General features: G+C 40.8%; 2 protein-coding genes across 3 annotated transcripts in view; both read left to right on the forward strand.

The window, feature by feature from the left end:
* Positions 1-21,846, forward strand: part of plxnb1a (plexin b1a) — a 259,098-nt gene that overhangs the window by 199,210 nt on the left and 38,042 nt on the right. The window lies entirely within an intron of this gene.
* LOC311017200 (copine-9-like) overlaps positions 6,757-21,846 on the forward strand; it is a 78,988-nt gene continuing 63,898 nt past the window's right edge. For both annotated transcript variants that reach the window (XM_084015413.1, XM_084015414.1), the window contains exon 1: positions 6,757-7,000. The gene's annotated coding sequence lies outside the window, so the exon portion shown is untranslated. The remainder of the gene's footprint in view (positions 7,001-21,846) is intronic.

Here is a 21,846-nt window from a genome sequence, read left to right on the forward strand (position 1 = left end):
ACCATGAATAAATGCATCTGGTATTCAGTAGGCCAATAGTGTAAATCTATCTTGTGACTAAACTGTTTTTCTTTTCAACAAATCAACCCCTATGGGAGAGCAGAAGGTGAGAGTATTGTATCGACATCATGTTGTCCTCATGAGCCCTTGTATTGTCATAGCCTATCCTTCATTCACTTTTTATTTTCCAATGCATTTCAGTGTCTCCAGAGAGACATGTAATGTTTCTGTGTTTTATTTATTTTAATTTAAACTTTAATTGTATTGTATTTTTTTTCCCCATTCCTTCATCTCGCTTCATCAAGGACAAACACCATCAGCTCTCACTTGGAAAGTTTTATCACTCACTCAGGTACAGACACTTTCAGAAGTAAACTCAAAGTGAAAGCAGCTGTTGGTGTTCTGAAGAGTACATCGCAACAGATTGTGCATGATGAGACATTAACAGGAGCTACACAGACATTCAGTTCATAGGACTCACCTCCACTTGCTCTCTTTCTCCCTTGTTACTGTGCAGGAGTTTATGGATTTGTATTTGTGTGTGCGCTGGTTATAAACTTCAAACTCTTCTTCGATGAAAATGCTGGCTGAAAGGGGAAACCTGTTCTTTTCAACAAGAACGTGCCTAATGCAAAATTTGGTGTTTTTAAGAATAATTAGTCAAAAAGCACTTGAATAATGTATACCCCAAGTGCATTATTCAGGAAGCAGGAATTCTCCTGTTCTTGACCCATTTGGCTTAATGCATGCTTATATGAAAGGTGGAATTAAACCATAAATGTAATGTTTAATTTAAAGTGACACTTCAATAAGAAATGTAATATCTTTAATATCTTTATTACTTTCCCTAGTGATTTTAGGGTCTTTCATAAATGCTACTGAGACTATTATGTTTAGTGGTAACCCTGTTTATGAAAGCACACCAGGTCCAGAAATGTGTAGAGTAATGAGTTTCATGTTTATGTATTTTAATGAGCTGTTCCGGTGTGCCAGCTGACAAACTAATAATAATAATAATGGATTGGCTTTGTATGGCCCTTTTTTTCCAGGAGACTCAAAGTGCTCTGACAGGGTTCCAGGTTCCATTCACTCACACACAGTCATACCGGTGGTGTAAACTACCATAGTAGCCACAGCTGCCCTAGGCAGACTTACAAAAAAATGTTGTAGGTTACCTTATTTTTTAGATTTCCTTATGGAACAAAACTGGTTAGGTTTAGGGAAATAACAATGTTGGGGTTCAAATCTAGGCTTGTTCCTGAAGTTCTTAGTAGGGATGCCTACGAGGAGAGTGGGGTAAGTAGTGCCAATTTGTACTTAAAGTGCCTTTAAAGCAAGGGGTTTACAGTAATGCCTCCAACTAAAATATGTACATATAGTTTAGGATGTTGTGCAACCCTGGGAACAATCACTTTGGATCTTAAATAAACTGTTTCAGAAATATAGTTTTAGAAACAAAAGTGGTTTTGTGGCACAACTTGCCCCCGGTGCGCGGGGTAAGTTGTGATGACCTTGCATTGGACTCTTCACAGACCCAGCCTACTAGGCCTACAACTTAACATCCTACTTGTCAATGCTGCAGGGAAATATGAACTTCTGCACCCTTCTGGCTGTACCACCAAGTTTTGTGGTGTGGGTGGTTTACTTAAAGATAGTTTACAACATCAAAGGCAAATTTGCTTAAACAAGGCCTAGCGTCACATGAACACATACTCAGAACAAAATAAAAATTCCAAAATGAGCACCTAATCATCTGCAATCATCTGATTCGGCCTACTACTGAACATCCCACTTGTCAGTGCTGCAGGAGAATGTGAACTTATGTTCCCTTCTGGCTGTACCACCAAATTGTGGTGTGGGTAGTTTCTTGGGCACATCATCTCCAGGGATGACTCCATTATTCTCTCTAAATGTGAAGATGGGCTTTCCATCAACAGACCTCTTACAACTTTGCTTCAGAAACTTTGCCCTGATCTTGTTACCTTCAGCATTCTCCACCAATCCAACTTAGTTATAGGATTTTTTTACCTGCAAACTTCACAATGACAAAGTCATCAGCAGACATTTCCTTGTCACCATCATCATCATCACTCTGAACATCTGAACTCTGCGCACCTGCGCCACGCCGACGGGGTGTGTCCACCTGGACTTTGCAAGTTTTGTGCACGGCGCAGGCACTCCTCCCGTCACTCCTCCCGTCACTCCTACCCCTGCAAGTGGGAAAGAGGGAGGAGAGAAGGTGTGAGTTGGAGACGAGGAGGAGAGAAGGCGTGGAGTGGGATTAACACAGCTCAGATCTTCACCAATCAAATGAGCTCCTCTCCTCACCTTTAATGCGCCGAGGCTAGGTGCAGTGCAAGTTTCATCACTTGACAACCCAATGACAGAAGCAGCGCCGCCGCTCCCACCACGCGCATCACGCGCTGTGTTTAGGGCACCAAGTGCTGAGGGGGCACCAAAAATATTATGAAAAATCATCATAGTCATAATAATTATAATGCCGATATTATATCACTATAGAAATTGTAGGCACATTTTAGGCATGTCTATCACAAAACAGGGTCAGGGCGCACAGCAGTAGACATAATGGTGGCGAGAACCCGGTGCCTGCACGAGCCGCCGGGCCATTCATCATCATCATCACTGTCTTCATCATCTGCACTCCACAGCTGCACCAGACCGGGACCTGGCGTGCCGCTCAGACCAGCTGCAGCCCCAACTCTGGTTCCAGCTCGCGGCAAAGTTGCGCGTTTCTCCACGGACACGGACAACAGGCTGCCGAGGCGCGAGACCCGGCACAAGCTGCGCACAAGCAGAACACGATCCCCAAAAGTGCTGCATTTTTTTTTACAATTTTTTCAGGCATAGACGCATTTTATTAGCAGTGGATAGATATGAAAAACAGGAGAAAGAGAGGGAGATGTGACATGCAGCAAAAGACCCTCAGACGGGATTCTAACTGGGGTCGGCCGCGTATGTGTATACATACATGACATGCGCTTTAACCACTCCGCCACCTGCGTGCCCCTAAATCACTGTTTTTCGGGGGGGGGGCATCATAAAGGAATTCTGCTTAGGGCACCAAAATGGCTAGCAGCAGCGCTGGACAGAAGACAGCAGCAGCAGCGCCAGACGGCCAAACTTTTCCCAGGATGAAACTGATGTTTTGGTCCGAGAGGTCACTTCACTTGTGTCAGTTTCACTTGTGTTATCAGTCAGGCTGAGTTTCCGTTACGCGTGCCATCCATATATAGATATAAATTCACGTGTTGATTCAATTAGTTGCATTAAATAGTGTTTGTTGTGATTATTTATTGCATTTAAATGTGCCTGGAACCAGACCAGGTTGGAGCTGGCGGGCTTTTGGCGCAGTCTCGGCGAGGCTTTTTGCCACAAAACTTCCACTGCGCCAAGCTGAATCTGTGACGCCTCCCCCTGCTGCGCCGCCACACCCATCTCGGCGCAGGCGATCCACCAAACTGCCAAACTGACCGTGCACAAGGCTGCGCTGGTCGAAACTTGCATTGCGCCGGCTCCACCACCCTGCGCCACCCTGCGCTGCGCCACGAAAGTAGGGCCCTATATCTTTGTTTCGACCATTTTCCTGCCAATTCCACTGACTTTAACCCCGACAGCAACTGTTAGCAAAAGGTTTAACTTGTAATTGCAATATTAATAGTTCGTAGAATAAAAGATTAATATTTGACGATAAAAATATAAATGGATATAAAATATTCCAATACTTGGTCTCATATGAGACACGAGCATCATTCACCTGGGTCCTCTGTTTGACACATCCAGTCTCATACTCATACACATGTATACTCAGTTCAAATACATTTATTTGAATTGAATAACGTGCTGCTAGCACACAAAGCCACTTTACCAATAGTTAAAGGGATACTTCACCCATTTGCTTTAAACTTTGTATTAACAGAAACCAGGTAGTATTTTTGAATGGTCGTGCATCATTCCCACATTTTCCCCAGAGACGGGAGATCTCTGTGTTTCTATTCTGAAAAAGAGCCTCCGATGACGCAAATATCATCATCGGAGGCTCTTTGGTTAGAGGGGGTGATGTTTTCAACCCACCTATAGGGAGTGGGACCCACTGAGACTACAGACCTATTACAAACCTCACTTCAGACTCAGGGGTGTGAGCGGAACTAGACCGGTCCTATATAAAAATGCTGCTCTGTGCTCTGTCCAAAATCTGCTTGCTGCTGGAACGTCGGCCCGGTAAGCTCGCCACCGGCACGGTGAGCTTGCAACAGTGAGCTGGCCGCCAGATCATGTCCCAGTCCGGAGCGCTCACATGCGCCAATCCAGAGGCCGAGTGTTTACTAGAAATATTGTCAGTAAAGTTTCAGTCATGTTCTCTGTGTTGTTCTTTCTTGTTGATGACTTTGAGATGACGATGTGTGAGTGACAACCGGCAGGGGACTGGTGAGGGGGGACAGATCAGTGGGAGTGGCCTGCGGAGCTGTGCATTGTGGGAGTTGTTGTCTTCCAACCATATGTGTATCTGCCTTTTCTCGTTCAAGAAGGCACCAAATTCAAAATGTATTTTACATTGCAAATACATATATGACCAACTTTCAATAGAGATTCATGTTTAGGACTTAGGAATAGGAATTATAAGACGGTGACCTCAACGGTAGTGACAGCGGATGGATACTGAAATAGGGCACATCGGTTCACCGGTAAGATCTGCCAAGGGATGGTTCAGGACCATGCGTGCCGCTGTGTGATGGTTTCATCGCTGGTGTCGTCTGTGCTGGAGGCCGTCTGCGCTGCCCTTATATGCATCAATAAATATACTCACAATCATCATTTTCATCAAAGTGATAAGCTGTAAATCATGTTTATTTAAATTGTGTATCAGTAAGATTTTGGAAGGTTTCCGTGCTTGTATTAATTGAAATTAAAAGGAACCCCGGCTATGAAGACTTGTAGGCCCTAATACGCCACAATTGTTCTCTTGTACATAAATATGTTGTTAGAAGCACGAAAAATGTTGCCATTGCTTTAAAAATATATAATATTTAGTACATATTTTGACCTACGTAGGACGCCATGTTTTCCGCGTGCAATGCACTCTGGGGGCGATGACGTAGAATGGTTGCACTCGGTAGAATAGCTATTGACGCTAGTGTTTGTTTACGTGCGTTTGTTAAAAGGAACCCCGGCTATGAAGACTTGTAGGCCCTAATACGCCATAATTGTTCTCTTGTACACAAATATGTTGTTAGAAGCACACAAAATGTTGCCATTGCTTTAAAAATATATAATATTTAGTACATATTTTGACCTACGTAGGACGCCATGTTTTCCGCGCGCAATGCACTCTGGGGGCGATGACGTAGAATGGTTGCACTCGGTAGAATAGCTATTGACGCTAGTGTTTGTTTACGTGCGTTTGTTAAGTAATTTCAAATAAAATGCCGAATTGTACTGCTTTTGGATGCGATTTCCAGTCAAAAGGCAACAAGGGGAGTGATGTGAGTTTACACTGCTTTCCTACTGACAAGAAGAGGAGAAAGGAGTGGGAACAAGTGGACGGACACAACTTCCCAAAGATCCGTGGCTGTGTTCTCGACATTTTTCTCCTGATGCATTTGAGGCTTTTAGTCGACCACAACTGCTGAAAGAGCTCACCGGAGCGACTGGGTATAAGCGAAGACTAAAATCAAATGCTTTTCCGACCATTTTCCCACATAAGGAGCCTAAACGCCCTCGGGGAGCGAGTGAAATGCGCGTTAAACATCGATAAGTACCACTCCGCCGCAAAGCGGTACAAAGCGATAAACAAAAACTATTTTTTACAGAGACTCACAAAGTAAACACATGGCGTGTTATGGATGTCTACTGGAGTTAGCGTGCTCGTGGGACTAAACGAAGTGGCTACGTTTGTTCGTTGGACTCTTACCTTTCTCTGGATATCGGGATTAGCATGCTACATGTTGTTTTTGGACTTCCAGACAGCTCGAAAGGTAGGGATCGCTGTGTTTGCTTTTGATGTGTCTCCGTGGTCCTAAAACGGCTTGCTTGGTTCGATTCACGAGATTCTCAGCTTTCAAATGATGAATAATATGATGCAGACGCATTGAAAATAATATGCGATTAAACGGAATGAATGCGAAACTAGTGCAAAACGGCCCACGGACGGCCCGTGGCCACGCAACAGGCTAATTATCTATAAAGCACACGGCAGCTCTGGATGCTAATAATCTCCAAAATTATTGATATTGGAATAAGTTTGAGCACACAATAGCTTACCGTGAACATCTGCTGACAAAAATTGGAGCTCTTGACAACAAACACTCTCCCTCTCGGTTGAGACGCAGTTGCTGCACATACACCACCGGTTTTGTCCCACTCTCGCCTCATCCCGTCTTTCTTGCTCTTCATTTTTATGCTCGTTTTGTAAAACATTGTCAGTGCTGTCCTCCTCATTAATGTTTCACTCGGGTTCAAATTGAAAAGGCTGAACAGTTTATGTCGCTAAACAGTCACAAAAGGGTCCCGAAGCCGGCGAGTGCAACCATTTGACGTCACTACCCAGAGTGCATTGCGACGTAAACAACAATGGCGACCTACGAGTTAAACTATTTTTACAAGACATCAAGAAGGTTTTTTATATCACATTATTATCACCGATACTAACATTTATCTTTTAAGAACTACATGTCTTCATAGCCGGGGTTCCTTTTAAGCAATATCTGAGCCACTTTTCAAAGCTTTATTCCTGAGTGCTTCTTGGTCCCACCTGTGCAACCTCATTGGAAAAAACCTTGATCTGCCTTTGCCCTCACCAACAAATATGCGGAGAGCTCCTGGCTGTGGCAACATAAAGGCCCTTTCATGCAATTATTTATCTCTCTTCTATCTTTGTGCCCCTCCTCGACCCCTCACCCTCCAAGGACTTTCTGGGTCAGACCTTTTGCACTCTTGGAGAAATCATCGGCTCCACAGGAGGGCGGCTGGAGAGGACCCTGTCGTAAGTGTCTGAAATTCCCAACAGTCTTTTGTATCAATGAAAAATTGAGTTTCTCTTTTATTGTTCAGGTCGTTCATCATATAACTTTTTTTTATTTCTTGAAACCAACAATGTAAGAATTAGAGGTGTAACGATTCATTTGATTAATCGATGAATCGATTGTCAGTCCTATAGATTCTACTAAATCGATCTGCTACAATAAATAAATAGAATGAATCGTTTTGGCTTCACCAATAATCGATATAAATGCATTTAATCAGATTAATCGTGATTCTTACTTATGATTAATGTTTTAATACGTTTAAGACACTCTCTCCCCTGCCAGCATGTAGTCTACTGAAAATGTAAAAAATAACCGAGCATATTTTAATTACGTTTTTGTATTCAGCATAAAATATTATGCAGGTTTAGTTTTTTTATAGAATAAATATGTTATTTTTCACCTTTCAGAAGAATACAGATAGTCTCACTCGCATTATTGCATGTTTATTTAATGGATATAGAATTTTGGTTACAAGTTACTGAATCGAATCGTGGTTTACAGAATCGAAAGGAATCGAATCGTTACAACAAAAAAAAATCGTCCTTCAATCGAATCGCCAACTACTGTATCGTTAATCGAATCGAATCGCTGTGAAGCCAAAGATTCACACCCCTAGTAAGAATGAAATGAGTTCCCATCGGTCTTGCATTCCAATGTTTAAATAGCCTTATTTATTATGTTTGTTAGATCAGAGTGTGAGAGGTCAGATCCGGCTGCTGCAGCATTGCACACTGAGATGTTTTTGCTGAGGACGTATTGAGTTTTGTATATGTTATCCAAAAAGGACTGAAGCGTGCAACTTATTTGGTTGTGAAGGAAGTCAAAATAACTTTTATTATTGAAAAATACAGAATCTGCTCCTAGTTTTTGCTTGGTTACATGTGTATGACAGAAAGCAATGAGTGAAGTGCTGCAAGGGCTTGGTGTGCGTGAGAACCCTGGCAGCTGAGTTCTGCACATTATTGGAGCCTGTCCAGGGTTTTACTAGAAACACCGAACAGGACTCTATTGCAGTAGTCCAGTCTGAAGGTGACGAGAGTGTGGATGAGGGTCTTGGCAACAGAGTCTGAGAGGGAAGGTCGGAGTCTGGTGTCTCTTGAGGTGAAAGAAGGCAGATGTGCTGACTGATTTGATTGACTGTGACTGGAAAGAAAGGGTAGAGTCAAGGATGATACCAAGGTTGCAGACTTTAGGTGATGGGGAGATGGTGCAGCCGTCCACTTGGAGAAGAAAATCTCCAACCTTCAGTGTCTTGAGTGCTCAGTTTTCCTGCTATTGAGTTGAAGTAGGTTGGATGACATCCAGGTTTTTATTTCATGAATGCAGTTGACAAGACACTGTGGAGGTAGTTGCATTGGTGAAGAGGTGTTGAGATACAGCTGGGTGTTGTCAACTTGGCAGTGGAATGGAGTCCATGCCGTCGGATGATATGACCAAGGGGGAGCATGTAGATGGTGAAGAGGAGTGTACCAAGCACGGAGCCTTCAGGAACACCTTGGTTGACTGGGGCCGGGGGGGAGCTGAAGCCATTGATGGTGACAAACTGTTTCCTGTGGGCGAGGTATGACTGGAACCTGGAGGGCTGTAGAGGTAAGGCCTAGGTGCTTGGATAGGCGGCTGAGGAGGATATTGTGGGACACTGTGTCAAAGGCTGCTCAGAGTCCAGGAGGATTAGTATGCTGACATTGCCAGAGTCAGCAGTGATGAGGAGGTTGTTGATCAACCTGCTCTTTCCAGGATTTTGCTTAGGAAAGGAAGGTTGGAGATCGGCCAGAAGTTATTAACGTGCTTAAGCTGCTTTATTTGATGCAAAGAGAGAAAAACTGGACACAAGGAGAGAGATATTTGTGAGGCTTTGTTTGTGAGTTCTGTTTCTGTTTACCTTGATCGTTGATCAAGATACCTTGATTTACCTTGCCTTTCTTTGAAGTGTTCCACTTCTGCTGTCTTTGTGGAAAGCTGTTTGGACATTTTGCAGATAGATCTACATTAATGTTATTGTGGTAATGCAGACATGTCAGGCCTTTGTAGAAAAGTTGACAGAGTTATCTTTGCCTCAAGAGACACAGTCCTTTCCTTCTACGTGCCTCTTGCTGCAAAAATGTTTTGTTTTTGTTATTAGAGGTGCAGTAAATATAATTTTGGGGGGATTTAATAAAAAATAAAAAAGTGTGTGCATGAGTGAGTGTTTAACCCTAGAAGTTTTGGCCCTTGGCTTGGCATGCTTGACATAATTTGGCCCTTGGGGAAAACGTATTGGGGAACCATGACGTAGGCAGTTCCTGGATGATAAAGGTATTGATGCCATTGACTGGCTGTCCCACTTTCCTGACCATGGGACCGATCTGTGCATCTGACACGGCCAGGTACCACAAGAGATTGTCCAGGAGCTCACTAATGCCCCCAGGACATCCCCGACTCATGAGGAGCCCAGACATTGTTGGTAGTGCATACAAAATAGTCACATTATGAGTTGTCGTGATGAAATTCAAGCAAGTTGGATCAGCCTATGATTAACAATTTTTTACTTCCATTTTCCGTGGGATTTTGAATTGAGCGTGTAATGATTTCCATTGATTGTTTTTATGTAATTTTGTTCTCAATAAATTATAAAACGTACATCAGCAAATCTTTTCAACTGTAATTCATTCTTCGAGATCTGATGCGTGATTTAAGCGATCCCTTAATTCTTTTGACCAGTATAGTTAAAGTAATTTGCATAATGGAATTAAATACTTTTGTGAAATTTGAAAGTGAAAATAATGTGCAAATGTACACGTTTGTTACTATACAGTTTCAGAATGTATAAAGAAAAAAGGATGCATGTAAACATGCATGTTTTATATATGCTTTTTTTGTTGCAGACTATTTCCTTGAAATTGCTGACATGTTCTCAGCTATCACTAAATATAACTAAATAAAGAATTGTAAAAACACGAAAAACTCTCATACCAGATGTCGTGGAAACGACCTGTCAATCACAAGTTAGCGACACCCTAAAGCATACCCTGCTGTAAGGTCTGTTTGACTCTAATTGAGACCATCATTTTCTCAAATGAACATCATGCTGTTCTGAAGAAGACTTGAAATTAGCCATTGAGACAACAAACATGTTTACAATGTTTATTGAGGTAATAAATCAAATGAGAAGTAGGGTAATTTTATCATAGACTTCTTTACAATCAGACTTCTTTTTGCATGAAGGCCGGGTTGCTGCCTGGTACCATTGTACCGGTATAGTTGCTTGAAACATGACTCAATTAATCACCGATAAAAATTCTTACCAATTAATTGTCAATCGAGTAATCCATCAATTGACTATTTCCAGCTCTACTCTCTACATTCAAAAATTCTTGCGACATTTCACTGGATGAGTGGTAAAGAAAAATTCAAGAGATGACCAAAACCATTGGGGTTCAGGATCCAGGAATATCTGCACGAAATATGAAGTAAATTTATCTTAAAGATATTACACTTTGATCTGATGCTGGCTAGAGGCAGACTCAATGGATAGTCAAAGTGAAGTCAAGTAATAATCTGGAGACCATGCAAATGTGTTGACAAAATGAATGGTAATCCACACAATAGCTGTTGAGATAGTTCAGTCTTGAAAAAAATAGTGGACCGGCCCTGTACCACTCACATGGATACAATATCTATCTCTCAACTTAAGGTCCATTTAGGGTGCACTCACACTAGGCACATTCGTGCCCATTGATTGAGCCTAAAGTACGGATTGTTTGGCTAGTGTGAGTGCTGTGTTCTGTGCTTAAGAATGGTACGCTTTCTCGGCCCCGGCATGATTAGAAGAGGTGCTGTTTCGGCATGGACTGATTCATGCACGAGCACATGCATGGTTAGATAATGTGGACATGACGTAGGCTCTAAGCAATAGGCCATTCCTCTTATTATTGCTCAGTGCTCAACTCAGATCGCCCCCCGCTATCGAGAAGATTTCTGAATGAAAATACTGTACAGGACATTTTTTTACTAGAAATATGTACAGACGTCACTTGTCAGTAAAGTTGCAGTCAGGTATCTGTGTTCTCTATTGTGATGACTTTGAGACAGTGCTTCTTGGAAACTACGTAAAGCCATACGTGTGTCATATTACATGTGATGACATATCGACAAGAGGCAATCAGGGTCAATGCAAGCCCGCAGGGTAAAGGGGAGCAGGGACAATCGGGCCCTGGCACGGCATGGATCAACTGTCCCTAGTGTGAGTGCACCCTTACTCACTTTCGTCAGAGCTTTCAACCACATCTTACTGTTACGCACAGCAAAAGGGTGGGCAGCTGTCTCTGGTATCTACATGACAACTAACCAAACTATGCTGTGAAAAGGGGTTCAAGGCTATCAAAAAAGTGGACCTTGAGTAAAGAGTATTTTTCACTACTGTTTGCAAGGTCACAAGTTTTCCAAACTCAAACCATTTGCATTTGATATTTTTTCTAGGTCTTGTCTTAGTTTGCCAGTCACCTATTTTGCAATGTTCTTTTGGCGTAACTCGTGGAGGTTAAGTCCCACATTGACAGTTCTACATATAATTAAATACTTGGTAGCAAGTCCATCTTAGTTTGTAGAGGGTTCTTTTTTTAATGGCAGCACAGTAGATGAATCACTTCAGCTGGACATGGTGATGAGTCGAGTCAGCTATGGGCCAGTGTATTGCCCTGCAGCTGTCCCCTTCCAACATCACTTTTGGCATGTTTTAGAGAGATTATCATCCTTAAACAGACCAAACAATGAGTCCGTTATGGTCCGACAGCCCAAATGTCGCAGTGCTGCCCAAATGCCACAGTGCTAGTGAGCGAGGGGCGAAGAGAAAACAATAACATGAGTGGAGGGAGAGGGTAATAAAGTATTTTACATTTTGGCTTCAAGATGTCTGTTGACCAGCCTAGTGTCCTTAAAATGATATTCCCACGCATTCCAAAGGAAACTTATTTTGTCCTTTCTTTTTGACGTATTACTTATTGGTTACCAACAAGTCCACGTAGGGACCAGAGGGGTATTCCACCAAACTCGCTAATTAAATTGGCGCTTTCCTGGTTAAGCCTGGTTAGAACTAACGCCAACTTCCACTTGCGGTTAAACCGGTTCCATTAACGCATTTCAGCCGCGCCTTGTTGAGTCTAATTCAAGCCAGGTTAAAGTTGTCTTGTGTTACGCCGTTCACGGGATATGAAGCCAGACCAGAACCGTGAATGTCGAATCATCGAGAAAATGGCAGAAAAGACCAGAGCAAAAATTATTGATGGAACTGTACGAGCAGTACAAACCCATCATAACCAAAAAAGGGAATACTGTAGTGATAAATAAAAATCGCGAGGCTGCTTGGGCAAGAATTGCCGAGCGATTAAATACGGAAGTACCGTTAAGAGTAACATGCTCTAATATAACACTGACAACAACTCCACAAACATGAGAATAGTGTAGAGGTAATGCGCCGGCTTTACACGCGGCAGGTGACGGTTCAATTCCCGTCTATGGAACGTTGTGAAATTTATTTCTTTGGCCGGAACTCTCTCTCTCTCTTTCTCTCTCTCTCTCTCTCTCTCTCTTTCTCTCTTTTTTTTTTAGATAGGCCTAGTAAATGCATCTACATTGACCAACTCATTTATCTCAACAATTCAATGAACACATTCAATGAACCTATTAATGAACTCACCTGAAAGGAATTTATGTGGCTGAAAATTGCATGCAGCAATGCCTTTGTCATTGGGATCTATAACATGCTATTAATAATACCATCTTTATGTCTATCATGTTTTTGCAAGTTATATTTGGGTTCTGGGGAAATTGTATGACAAATTTATCATAGTTAAGGTAAAATGTTGGTCTAATTCTCTGATCTAAATACAATTATACAGGCAAAAAAAAAAAAAACACACATGCGATGTCCTCGCCGGGATGTGAACCTGCAATGCCCGCCTTCGAGGGCAGGTGCATCACCACTCACCCAACTGGGGGTTTTGGAAAATCATATGGCCAGTCGGTATTAAACTAAATAAATTATTTAGTCATATTTTTTTAATTGCAAGCTTGTATTCTTAGACGCTTGATGAAAATATAGTCTGTTTGTACTTCATATATGTAATTTTGATCATTTTTGGTCTTTGACGTGACGAAATCACGAGGACTAGGCTTGGCGGAACCTTCTGCTGGTACAGTTGTTTCCGACAGACGGACTTCTCTGAAACCCCCGCTAAAGTAAGCCTGATGGTTAGCCTGCCCCGGGGCAGGCTAGTTTGGTCGGATAAATTCCCATGGTTACTTAGCGGAGAGTGCCTCAAGTCACGTTGATGGAACGCAACTCTCGCTAAAGGTAGCGAGGCTTATCGAAATTAGCCCGGCTTTGCGCTTAGCGAGTTTGATGGAATACCCCTCAGGTCTGCGTGGTGGGATGGGTCAAAATATCCGTGTCCTGTTAGAAACAAATAGTTTTGTTGTCTAAAACGAACTGTTTAGTTTTGTAGCATGTTTTGTTTTGTTAATTTTTCCTGGAAACATAATTGAGAGTGTAGTTTAGCTGTATTGGAACATCATGTCATAAGAGACAGAGTTATGTAGACACACAGACAACAGATCCAAAATTTGCCATTAAACCTGACATAAGAATGAAGGAAAATAAGTTAGGGAGACATCTACTCCCTAATGTTTACACAACTTGGTTCATGTTACTTGTTAAGCCTTTAGTTTGTCTTCTTTATCCATCAAACTCTGTCACACACACATGTTGGCAACATAGAAGAGATTTATAGATTTTTTTCTCCCACATGCCCCTTTGATTTAATTGTACTGACTTTTACAGATGATTGCTCAAGCTCATCTCAAACCTGCCAAAACGTCCATGTGATTTATCATGTTATGTGGGGGGATTAGCTCAGGAGGTAGAGCGGGTTGGCTGGTAACGATTGGCGGTTCGATCCCCGGCTCCTCCTAGCTGAGTGCCTGGTGTCCCTGAGCAAGACGCCTCACCCTAATTGCTCCTGACGAGCTGGCTGTCGCCCTGCGTGGTTGACTCCGCCGTCGGTGTGTGAATGTGTGAATGTGTGTATGAATGGGTGCACTTTGGATAAAAGCACTATATAAATGAGGACCATTTATGTATCACTGTATCCATTAATAGAAATAATTCACCTTGAGGAGAGAAAGGAGAAAAGTGACATAAGTGAACGGTTACATACAATAAGACCTCTGAAGGATTCTGTAATGACTTATTCTGTGATTAATGGGGACAATGGAACTGAGAGACACTAACAAAGGGGGATCCTATCCTCCCACACGGTTCAGATGGCAGGAGAAAAATACTGTCCGAATGCTGAAATTTAAACTAACTACATTTTAATAAAACAAGTGAATGTGCAAGTTAAAATAGCAAAATATGTGACAGGATGCATCAACTTTTCAAATTATATTTTGAATCTTTTTTATCTTTTTACAAATGAAGAAGTATGTGCTTCTAAAATCAGCTATTTCAGCCTCTCTGTCTCCTATGTCACAAAAAAAGGTGAAATGTGATGAATTATAGAAACTTCAAGTATTTGCCACCAGATGTTGAAGTGAGGCTGGGGAAGCTATAATGGGACATTTTCTTGTCCGCAGACTGCATGAACATACATACTCACCAACTCCTGCCTTTAAATGATGGCTCATTGCTAAACACCTCACTATGTCCCCCTCCTGCTATAGTTGCCATTTGGTGCTGAGCAAGTAGCATACAGTGGTGTTTATCATAAATCTTTCACTGAAAAAAGCTGCCTGCTGTGGATGGAAACAACACTGATTGCAAAAGTAAGAGGCTTAGTGACCTTGTTCACATTATAAATAGTAATTTGTTCATAAAAAAAACTTGTTGAAAAAATGTTAGAAGTAAAAAAATGTGGCATATTCTGTACGTTTTCAACTGTGCTGAAACAGACAATGAAACATATAAATTGGAAATAAGATGAGATTTAATTTATTGTCCCGTGTGTGGGAAATTTGTCTTGGGCTAGAACATTGCCGTCACTGTAACTACACACCATACACGTGAAGACTTTACATAACAAACATGCTAACAGTACAATGGAGACATACACAAGTCTGTTTAGTACAACATTCTCCTATTCTTCTGTTCTTGGTGGTGAGCCACTGTCCCACTGAACCCCCACTCCCAGTGGAGATGGCATTTTATTTCCCATAATCCCAACAAATGCTTCCTTTTCTTTCATTCTTTTTATATCTGAAGTGTTCTCTGCCATGCATACACAAATCCTAAAATACCCAAGACAAAAATATCTGCTGGCCTCAATTCTCTTAAAAGACAAATGTTTTGAATTTAAAACAAAAGCACAAATAAACCAAACAATACAGCAGGGTTGGGTAACTGTCATATTATTCCCTAATTGTCGCTTGATAGACCTTGTGTCCATAGCTTTGTCACAAAAATACCTACACCCCTCTGCCCACCTCTCCACCATAAGACGAGCAGTTTGGCTCCTGACGCCCCGAAAAATGAAGCGAGAAGTGAATTAAAGGAACCAAAGGGATTGGCTGGACACAACGTGTTTCAGGCTCAAAATGAAAAGGGGAAACAGCACAATGAGAGAGAAACAGAGCGCAATCATTATTCCACCCATATGGCCAGTGTCTCTGATGGCTGCCTGCAGGCAGTAGACAGCTGTCTGGAGCTTCTGATCAGATACAGTAAAGCCCAGGAGGAGAAACAAGGGGGGATGTAGGGAGGGAGGTACAGGGATGATAAAAGCAAAAGGGAGGTGCGTGAAGGGTGAAAACATTTAAATGAAATTAAGGGGAAGTGATTGACCTAAAGGCAACAAATAATGTGACGGATATAGAAAAGATGAAAGTTAAGATGATATGATGAATTTCATTTCATCATACCATCTTAACTTTCATTCTATAAATGAAATTCGAAAAAATCTTCAAAGATGGAGCCCTTTGTTAATATCACTACTTGGCAGAGTTGCCATTATTAAAATGAATGTCTTACCCAGACTATTATATCCATTGCAGATGCTACCCAATTACATTCCAGTTAAGTTTTTTAAATCATTACATACTTTGATAAGTAAATTTGTATGGAAGGGTAAGCGCCCAAGATTAAAATTGGAGAAACTGCAGTTACCAAGGGACAAAGGGGGGTTAGCATTGCCAAATATAATGTATTATCACTGGGCTTCACAAATAAGATACATTACTGAATGGTTAAATAATGATGCTAATTCCACCTTTCTGGATTTGGAAAATATTGGATGTGAACCGGTTCTATCGGATATGCCCTTTATAAATAATGCAATTTCAGTACAGGGAATACAAGATAATTTTATTGTTAGAAATACCCTTAAAACATGGAATCAAGTACGTAGACACTTTGGGATTAAAAACCAATTCTCTGTTTTGGCGCCTATTGTTTGCAATCCTGATTTTGAACTGTCTTCCTTAGATGTGGGTTTTAAAACATTGAATGATGCAGGTATCTTTCAAATACAAGATCTCTTCTCAAATGGGATTTTAAAATCTTTCTCTCAACTTAGGACTGAATTCCATCTCCCTCAAACACAATTTTTTCGTTATTTACAGCTTAGGAGCTATATCCATTCTATACCAACATATATGAGTGGCTTGAATGTGAATCCACTTGAAAAGAAACTATTAAAGGCTTCTTCTTTAAAGAAGAAAGTTTTAAGTTATATTTACTCTAAAATGTTTGTTAACATCCCAACTATTAACAGTAAAACTTCCTGGGAGGATGATTTTGGATCCCATATGGATGAGGGGATGTGGAAAAAGATCTTGTTGAACGCAAAGAAAATTACATGTTCTAATAAATCCTACGAGACTCAATATAAGATTATACACAGACTGCATGTTACCCCTGCTATTCGATGTAAATATGATCCTACGTGCTCATCATTATGTGTGAAATGTAAAAATAACTGCGGCACGTATGGTCATCTAATGTGGTCATGTCCAAAAATCAAAAGTTTCTGGCTATCGATCCAAAACGAGATTAAGAAAACTTTTAGGTTTGAAATTCCTCTAAATCCATGCCATTTTGTATTGGGACTAGATGCCAATTGTGATCGTAGGTACAGGTACATTCTTAGAGTTGTTTTGTATGCTGCACGCCTCACAATATTACAAAAATGGTTAGACGAAGATCCTCCTGATATTACAATGTGGTATGAAAAATGTATGTGTATCTTGCCACTGGAGAGATTATCACATGTATTAAGAGGCATGCTTGAGGTTTTTGTAAGGGAATGGTCCCCATTAGAAATATACTTGAAAGAAGAATGGTCTAGAGTAATATGTATAGGGGTATGAATTTGAAAAGTGACTGAATAAGCACAGGAAATATTTAATTTTGCACTGCTGCTGCTAGCTTTATCTTATTTAATTTAATTTAATTTTATTTTATTTATTGATTTTTACGTTTTTTTTTGTTTTTTTTTAATATGTGACTGTTTATGTCTTGTGTTCTCAAGTATGTCTTGTATCACTCGGTGGTTCATTGTATTGTCTCACATTAAAATAATAAAGGAAAAAAAAAAAAAAAAAGATGGTATGATGAAATTGGAAGAGGGGGTTGGTGCAATAGACGAGATAGATGCAGGGAATGAAAGACAGACAGATTTGTGTTTACTTTACAAAACGTTATCCTTTCTACACAGGATGTGCTTCAAAATGTGTCATTTAGAAGACTCTACAAACTGTGAGACACACACACACAGATATAAATAAAAAAGCTTGAACAAAGACAACACAAACCCTGTATATTAAATACAACTTGTGTTATTTATTTATTTTGTTCTGCATTTGCTCTTTTTTTCGCTCCATTTGCTGTCTTCAAACACACATAACAACATATGTGGTTCTGACAGCCGCCTCTTCATGGTGGGTGTATATTTTTATAGGTCAACAGTTTCAGAAATGGACTTCATGCTGCGTGGCTAACTAAGCAGTCCTTTCTGCTTACCTGTGTGTTGCCATGGTAACCAAGGGGGCTATTAGCCGAGGCAGTAAAAGTATAATGCTCCAAAATTATTTGTGGAAAGAAAAATAGGTAGCTTGTTATATGGACACCCATACAACCACACACCAAATTTATTTTCAAACTTGAATTGATTTTGGTTAAGGAGAACACACACACCTATTAATGATCCCAAATGCTGTCGGTTGCCAAGTTGTAGACTGATGACGTGGATACTCGACTTAGAGACTGTGATGTTGACAGGAAACCAGCCTGCGTCATATCGTTTCTGTCTGGATTTCGCTGCGAGATGTGCGGGTGGAGTAAGAGGGCAAGGTGCATAATTGGGAACAGTTGGTTTCTGCTGTGTAGCTGATAGAAAAAGGCACATACTGATTATAGATTTTGGCAGAGAAAACATTAAAATTGTCAGCTTAACACAAAATATATATTTTCTGCTGTGTGAGAGTTTCCATGCCTGCATCTACCATTGACTACACCGATGTCATGTCCTCTTTATTTTCTTCTGCAAGCTTTGCTTCGTTCATTGAGACTGGCCCCATTTCAACCTCTCAGACGTTTTGTCTGACCTCTACCCTTTGACCTGATTAGCATGGGTGACCTTACCAGGAGCATATACTCCCGCTGGAATAGTTCTTGGGGTCACTGAGACACAGGAACATTCCAGCGGTGATTAGGCATGAACCATGAGGATGGACAGCATTGTGACAGTATTGGATTTTTTGCCGTGCTAGTGGAATCGTTCCAGGGATGGCAGTGTCAGTCTGTTGGCCAAGACTATTGGTTGGATGTCATTGAAATGTTGTACAAATATTCATAGTGGAAAGAGGACAGCTTTAGTGATCCCCTGATTACTTGGAGCCTTACTCAGTGGATTGGTACAACTGTTGGGACTCAGAGGATAATTCTCTAAGACTTTAATGACCCCTCTGACTTTCCATTTTGTGCCATCCTGAAGTTGAAATTTCACAGCATTGCCAGTAAAATTTCTGCTACTTGATGTTCAGGGTCACGGGGGGCTGGGGCCGATCCCAGCTGACTTTGGGAAAGGCGGGGTCAACCCTGGACAGGTCGCCAGACTATACATAGTGTTATGCCCCGGCCTAGGGGGTACCTGAGCGTGACATAAAAGCTGCTTTCCCCTTTCCCAAACTCCCAAAGACCAAGACACGAATGGGCAGTCCAACATAAATTTATTTCCAAAACAAGGCAGTTTAAACTTCAGGGTGAGTAAGGCCAAAATAACAACCAAAACATCTCTTGCAAACTGGCTTACCTATCGAAAATTAACTAGTCAAAGAAAATACAGGAATCTTACCTGCCTCCCTCACAAATAAACAGGAGAAAACAAAAGGTGTCCAAACAAAAATGGCTACTCACCCCTACCTGCCAGGACTGCCTCAAATAAACAAAGGACTATCTTTAACACAAAACTATCAACAATGGTTCACACTTGAACAACACTCTTGATTGATCACAACACAGGACTGCAGGGAATCAGGACAAAGGCAGAGAGAGGGAGACAGCTGCAGCAGGCATCCTTTTAAAGATGGCCCCATCATTTCTTGGCCAATCACCATCGCTACCTGCAAAATCAAGGAGGGAGAAAACAGAGCAGCACCTCCCTCTGGCAGGGAGGGTTAATTACATGCCCACATACACACACACACACACTCATATGTCCCATGGACATAACAATAGAGACAACCATTCACACTCATATTCACACCTACGGGCAATTTAAATTGAGGGCCATTGTTTTACCTTGAAGGATGCTATTTTGCAAGAAAACTGAATAGGGGCAATTACACACTTGTACACTGGCTTGTTGATTTTAAAATACTACTGAGAGCACTAATTGGCCTTGCTCCTGAATACATTATTGATTTACATCTGCTTTCAAATACCTTATTAAAACATTGTTTTATGAGGAAGACTTTGTGAAAAATGTTCCTTCAAGTATTTTTTTTTCATTTCCCTTCCTTGTAAAGCAATTTTAGGATTCGCTAGGAAAACTAACATTCTCACCTTTAAGCCAATTAAGAGTCATCAATTGACCTGGATGGCTTTGAGCTGTGGGAGGAAGCCAGAGAACGCATGCTGACACGGGAGAAGAGTTAGGGTTACAAACATGTATTTTCCATTTTCCATGCATTCTCCTACTAATGTGCAGCAACCCGAGCGATGAGTGCATCTCAGCAAGTGTCTTCAGTGCAGAGCCTGTTTAGTCAACAAACCTGTCTGCTTCTTAAGTTCTGTTATATACACTATACTGCCAAAAGTATTCGCTTACCTGCCTGAATCACATATGAACTTAAGTGATTCTTAATCCATAGGGCCCTAGTTTCGTAGACCAGGCGTAGTCGGCGCGCAGCGCACCTGCGCCACGCCGATGGGGTGTGTCCGCCTGGACTTTGCAAGTTTCGTGCACCGCGCAGGCTAGCGCAGGCACGCCTCCCGTCACTCCTACCCGCGCAAGTGGGAAAGGGAGGAAAGAAGGCGTGAGTGGGAGACGAGGAGGAGACAAGGCGTGGACTGGGATTAATACAGCCGATTCAGATATTCACCAATCAAATGAGCTCCTCTCCTCACCTTTAATTGTATTTGTATTGTATTTTTATTTAGCACATAAAAGATGTATAAAACAGCATATTAAAAAAGTGGAACGACAACGACAAGAGACATACAAAGTATACAGTAGATAAAGCAAATGTGCTGGAGAAACCAAAAAAACCCCTAAGGGCTTGTCAAGTGGTCCTCCAAAAGACAAACATTCAACATAAATTTAATTTACAGAATGAAAAAACAACATAAAACAATTAAAAAAGAGAAAATCAATATTGTGTGAAAATTCAGCATAAACATTTGACATACATTTGTTAAGATAAGCATTCAACATAAATGTATAAAGATAAACATTCAGCATAAATTCAGTTTACCGTCATGTGAAAAACAAAACAATTAGAAAAAGAGAGAGAGAAAAACAAAAGTGATGTAAAAAGTATGTGGAATTATGCATTGCTCAATTGGGCCAATAGAAAGTGAATTATTTGTTTCTTAAATGAATTTATGCTTGTGCAGTTTCTAAGGTGGATTGGTAATGCATTCCAAAAATGCGGACCTCTAAATCTGATTGAGAACTGAGAGAAAGTAGACTTAAAAAAGGTGGGATGAAGATTATTTGCTGATCTAGTGTTGAAATTATGAATCTGGGAATTGAACTGAAATACAGCTTGGAAACAAATTGGAAGTAACTTGTGAATAGATTGATAAACAAAAATACATATTTGAAAAGTATTTACAGCAAAAACAGGAAGAATACTCAGAGATTGAAACAGAGGTGTGGATCTAGTAAATCTGCTAGAAAATGTTATCATTTTGATGAATCGCTTTTGTAAAATGAGAATACAGTTGAGAGAGCTCTTGAAAGTGCTTGCCCAAATAATATTACAATATGAAATGAAAGGATAGATCATCGTATAATATAAATTAATCACGATTTTACCAGGCAGGAGATGACGTATTCTTCTGATAACTCCAATATTCTTAGCAATCTTGTTAGAAATAGACAGAATATGACTCTTCCAAGTAAGATTTTCATCAATTAAGATACCTAAGAATTTTGTTAACGTGACCCTTTCCAGGATGTTGTTGTCAATATAAACATTAGGAAGAGAGTTTGTTGAGTGTAGACTTCTCGGAGTAAATAACATATACAAGCTTTTCTTTATATTAAGTGACAATTTGTTTGCCTTAAACCATAAGTCAACTTTACACAATTCTGTGTTAATTTCTGAT

The sequence above is a fragment of the Eutrigla gurnardus genome (assembly GCF_963514095.1).
Source record: "Eutrigla gurnardus genome assembly, chromosome: 8".
Lineage (NCBI taxonomy): Eukaryota > Metazoa > Chordata > Actinopteri > Perciformes > Triglidae > Eutrigla > Eutrigla gurnardus.